The sequence below is a fragment of the Tursiops truncatus genome, chromosome 12, assembly GCF_011762595.2.
Source record: "Tursiops truncatus isolate mTurTru1 chromosome 12, mTurTru1.mat.Y, whole genome shotgun sequence".
Classification (NCBI taxonomy): domain Eukaryota; kingdom Metazoa; phylum Chordata; class Mammalia; order Artiodactyla; family Delphinidae; genus Tursiops; species Tursiops truncatus.
In genome coordinates, this window is record NC_047045.1 from 87,275,311 (window position 1) to 87,280,769 (window position 5,459).

Consider the following 5,459-nt stretch of genomic DNA (forward strand, 5'->3'; position numbering starts at 1 on the left):
CCCTCCTGCCAAGTCAGGAAGATGGGGCGGCAGCCAATGGACTGCCCTTCAAGGTCAAGGATGCTGCACCCCACCCCCCTTTTCCTAAATGCTCCTTGAACGATGAGCTTAATGTTAACCCCTGAGTCATTGCAGTTTCTCCGGCTATGGTTGACTAAAGCAATACAATCATTGAAACTGATAGTGAGGCAGAATCCTTCAAAAACATGGAATCTGTCTGTGAGATAAATGCAGGAAGACATACCATTCAGTCACAGGGACCCACCACTAAATAATAATACGCACTTTGTACAAACACAAATTGAAATAAATGTTAAGCAAGTTAAGAAGCTCAGCCTTCACTGGGTGCTCCGTGCAGGTTAAGTGCTGAAATTCAGATAAGAATCCCTGTGCTGCTGTGTCTGTCAGCCCTGCCCCACCCCCTCCGTGGGTAGAAGGTCCCTTTGTCTACTTCCTGTGTCGTCACTTCACATTCTGACTCAGGATTCTGCCCTGATCGTCTGCGTTTCCTCCTGAGACAGCCTGTCTTTCAAAAGGCACAGCGATTCCTGACAGGCAAGAAATAGATACTGAAAAACAAGTCGTGTTTTGGATTAGTGTGGCTTTGCGGTACCAGACGAATGGATTATTTCCTGCCTGGCCTGGAACCCTTGATGTCTGGGGTGGGAGTGTTTTCAGGGCAGGGAAATGATAGCAGATAAAGCCCCAGAGGAGGGGAGGACCGTGATGTCTGCTCCATGAAATGAGTCAGAAAGCAAGGCTAAGGGAGCCATTTTGCATGTGTGTCATTTAGAAAATACACACATATTATGTACTTTAAGGCACTTGGACATTTTTGTTACACAGGTGGATAATTGTTATAATCTGAAAGATGGCTTTCCATTGGGGAGGAAAAGGGTTTGAGTCCTTTCAACACCCCCTGGACCTCATGTCAATAGAAGGAACAAAGAAATAACAAACGTACGCCAGCTCAAGCCTGCGGAAGGTTTTCACACCCTCCTTATAAACGTCTCATTAACTGCAAGCCCCATGAGGCCAAGGACTGTGTCTGTGTGTTGTCATTATGTAACAGGGAAGAACCTTTGTATTCTATGACAAGTTAATCGCTAAAGGGATAAGGGATGTTGCTTATAAGCTTAAATTATGCATAATGGCCCATCTCTGGGAACCCTGCCTCCCAGGTAATGAGTGTTAGGTTAAAATACCTTTGTTCAGCCCACAGGAAACATCCTGACCAGCCTACCTGTGAATGGCTGCAGGAAGGAAGAAATTAGTACATCCCCTCTGGAGGCTGCCTGGAACCAGGACTTTACTTCCTCCCCCTTTAGTATAAAAGAAGTCTGAATGCTAATCCAGGTGAGATGGTTCTTTGGGACATGAGTCCACCCTCTTCTCCATCTGCTGGCTTTCCACATAAAGTCGCTATTTCTTGCCCTGACTGCTCATCTCTTGGTTGACTGGCCTGTCATGCGGTGAGCAAGACGAGCTTGGACTTGGTAACAGTTACGTACCCAGCCTAGCATGGAGTAAACTCAGTATCGGTCATACAGAAAATGATGGCATCTCTGGTATTAATTTTCCAGACTTCACTCTTCCCAGCTACACTTTCACCTCTGGCCATTCAAAGGACACCAGATTCTGAAACGTGCTCTGCCCTCCACAGCATAATGCTTGTCGAGTGATTGAACGTTCCTGTCCAGACGGATAAGCAGAGGGAGGTCCTGAGTCCCACCTGCGAGCGAGGAGAAGCGATGTCCGGTCCTACAGGGCTGCAGGCAGAATCGAGTCATCCTCTGAGGCCAGGAGTTCTGCTCTCAAAGTCCCCACAAGAAAGGACAAGCTTGGGTCCCATGACATCAATCTAAGGAGCTGGGGCACCTACCAGACTGTTTCCAGCATCATCAATAGCTTCTTATCAATCTGGAGATTGCGATTGACACATGTACACTAATATGTATAAAATGGATAACTAATAAGAACTTGCTGTATAAAAAAATAAATAAAATTAAATTTAAAAAAATTCTATTGATAATGAGTTCTTCGTAGTCTTTCCTGAACCTGTTTAAGGATTCAGCTCTTCAATTTCATGGGGTATCTCTCGAGAGCAAAAAGACAGTGTGGATGTCATAGTCTCTACATCTTACAGGAATTATCTTACATTTTTAAAAGGGGGGAGCCTGTCTACCTCAACCATACTTTGATAGTGTTCGTCTCCTTTTGTGAAAGTAAAATCTTACATTCATGCTATCTGCATATAGAATTTTTGGTTTCTCTACAGCTTTTGGTTACTATCTGCTCACTCCAGAGTTCGGTAATCCTGCTATTACCCCCTCCCCTCCCACTATCCCCTCCATCTGGAAGTACTCTCTTCTCCAGATCTCAGGGGGGCATCACTTCTTCCACAGTGTGGATTCCTTTCCACGTGTGTTTTTCGAGAATCTCCTCCATGGGATCTAGGATACGACGCAGTTGCAGAGACCACACTGGCTCTGAAGATGGACTTAATGTCAGCACCTAGCACAGAGCCCAAAACATGAGAAATGCTGGCACATATGTGAAGGAAAAATTGCTGCAAATTTTCCTTCTGCACAGCTGGAGGGTAGACTTTCGGTTGGTTTTCTTGTTCGTAGCACATACCTCTAAAAAATTAGCTGGACCTTTGCTTGGTGTTTAGATGTATGGTGTCGCTTCCACTTGCTTTTAACAAAGTGTCTTAGATGGTCACAGGCCCCCTGGGAGCTTTTGGTTTTAAATATTTTACCGTGATTTTCCCCAACGATTAACTGAGATTCATTGTCTCTCACACGCACCCTTACGAATTTTCCTTCGGCTTCCGTTCAACTTCTTTTTGAAGATGACAGCTCAGAGCACCTTAATGATCGGTGATTCTATTTCTCCCCGTGCAGATTTCATCATTCTTTGGAAATATCAATTGTATGTCATGGGCAAATCCGATATTTTCTTAACGCCTCAGCAATCCGGAGGCGCTCTAGCCCTGCTGTGTCGATGACGGTCCTCGTGCTGGTGCAGGAGAGGCGGGAACGGTGATCTGGAGGCACAGAAACACCAGTTTGGCCTTGAGAGAAGAATTCCCAACAAGTCAACACCCACTTACGTCATCCAGGTCTCGGCAGAAGGGCCAGGTGGGCCCAGGCCTCTCCCACGGCCCAGCACACCGAGCCTGAGACCCCGACGGGGAAGGCAAGCAGGGTGGCCGGTCGGCAGGTTTCCATCATGTTCTGTACTGAGCTGCACTTTGCCGAGGAGGGCGGGCACAGGGCGTGGGGCAATGAGGAAAGAGGTAGGAGGTCTGCGGGGATAAGCTGGGAGCTCTGAGTCAGTGTGAAAGCCGGCTGTGGACATAGCTGACTAAGCACTGTGCTTTGGAAAGCAGGGCTGTGCGGACCCAAAGCTGGCCCTGAGGGGGCTGGGGAAAGGAGTCCCCGACCAACTATTGGGTAGCCTGAACTTTCTCATCTTTGGAAACATTGCGATGTTCTGGAGTGGTCTGCACCTCTGACATCTGATCAATGGAATCACACCTGAAAGAATGAACGGTCCCACTTACATGTATATTACGTCTAAACTAGATTATATAATGAAAGTACTCATTATTGACAAGAAGTGATTTAAAGCTTTTACAAGTGGTAAGTGGTACAGCTGAGTAAAGCAAATGTGTGTGTTCACATATATACACGTGTATATATGCACACGCACACACGCACACACACGCACGCGCACACACACACACGCACGCACACACACACACACGCACACGCACGCACACACGCACACACACACGCACACACACACACACGCACGCGCACACGCACACACGCACACACACATGCATCTGTTAATATATATCCGCAGCAGAAAAGAGCATAGCGTAACACGAGGCTCCAAGAACTGCTAACTTCACAGCACAGATGGGAAATCCAAAATCCCACGTTCTCACTGTGTTATATTAGAAGCACAGTCATGGCTCTGTGGCTGATAATATCATATAATCTGCTTAGCTCACAAGTATTTCTGTGGGCGTCAGGAAAATGCCCTTCCGGACCAGCCTGCACAGAGTAGGAGCCCGTCTCCGCTGGGGTTACTTTGTGGGATCACTGTACGTTGAGCCTTCCGTCTGAAGATGGACGGTAGGGAATGTAATCTACAAAGGTCTTGTGTTACAGGAATTCATTGGTTCTTCGGAAATAAATCCACCCAGCTTCTGGTCCCAACACTATTATTTCTGTGGAAATTTAAGCAACTCTTTGATATCTATTTACTAAAGTAAAGATACTACCAGCTCTACCTAACTCATTGTTGTTGAGAATTAGCTGGGAAACTATAAGGGAAAGCCCCTTGGGAAAAGTATAGACACATCCCCACAAATTTGTTATGGGTGATGGTGGCAGTGGGTACGGCCAGAGAGTGCTGACACCTGCAGAAAAGGAAGCCACGCTCCTCAGAGACCCGAAGCACAGTGAAGCTCGGCCAGACCCTGTGACTCTCCCACGACTGGGCATGCTGGGCCACTGGTCCACTAGGAACGGGTGTCTCATTATCTGAACTGGAGAAGTGGGGAATCTAGGCAGAAGGGCTCTCGAGCTCAGCGCTCTTCCCCAGTGCCATCTGGCGGTGCGAGCGCCTGTGTGAATTGAGTGCCTTAGACTCTATGGTGTGGTCGCTCACCCTCGGCGCCCCTCACCATCCCTGGCTGGTGGCAGAGACTCTGCCTGTGTTGAATCGAGTCGTGTCCTGCTCATGAAGACAAGAGGCCTCCACGGAGGAGAAGACATGGATGAACACGAGGCCAAGGGCTGCGTCCCAGACCCTCCTCTCGAGAGCAGCCCTCCAAGCCCCACGCGGTGGCAGCAGAAGGAAGAGTTCATGCCTCTGGAGCCTATGCCCCTGTAAGACCCACGTGTCCTCGGGGTGAGTTCCAGTCGTTGGTAATGTTTAGAACACAAGGCACTTTTTCCCATGAAAGCCAGGGTGACCTCGGGCAGGAACCCCGAATGGAGTCCTTGCTCCATGCAAGGAGCCAATGCTGGGAGGAAGGGGGTGGAAAAGAGGGGACAGTCAAGAAGCACGAGGGGACACCTCTGCGGGAGACATACCGAGAGTCCACACCTCCCAGCCACAGGCTCCCGGGACTCCAGCTGTGGCCCTGCGGCCATGGGAGCAGCCATGTCCCCAGGGTCACTGGTCCTCCCCCACCTGCCACAGGTAGGCCACTCCCCCATTCAGAGGAGTCTCACCCCGAGACCCTGGGTGCCCACTGTGAGCCTGCTAGCAGCACCGGGGACTCAGGATTCATGGCCAGAGCCCTGAGGACACTGCATTGGGATGCACGGACTCTGACGACTTTCCTCATTGTCTGAGTCACTGGGGGTCTCTCACCGGTTCCTCTTCCTCAGCCCCAGGCACTTGTAACAGGTTGGCTTATGTTCCCCCAAAAGATG

The 5,459-nt window shown here is 49.2% G+C and overlaps 1 long non-coding RNA gene across 2 annotated transcripts; it reads left to right on the plus strand.

The window, feature by feature from the left end:
* Positions 1 to 492: 492 nt before the first annotated feature.
* Positions 493 to 2,020, plus strand: LOC141276113 (uncharacterized). Of its 2 annotated transcripts, none has more exons than XR_012325063.1 (2): positions 493 to 1,356; positions 1,584 to 2,020. It is a non-coding gene; the product is annotated as an uncharacterized lncRNA (long non-coding RNA). The 2 variants fall into 2 exon arrangements; XR_012325064.1 differs by having other exon boundaries at positions 1,664 to 2,020.
* Positions 2,021 to 5,459: the final 3,439 nt, after the last annotated feature.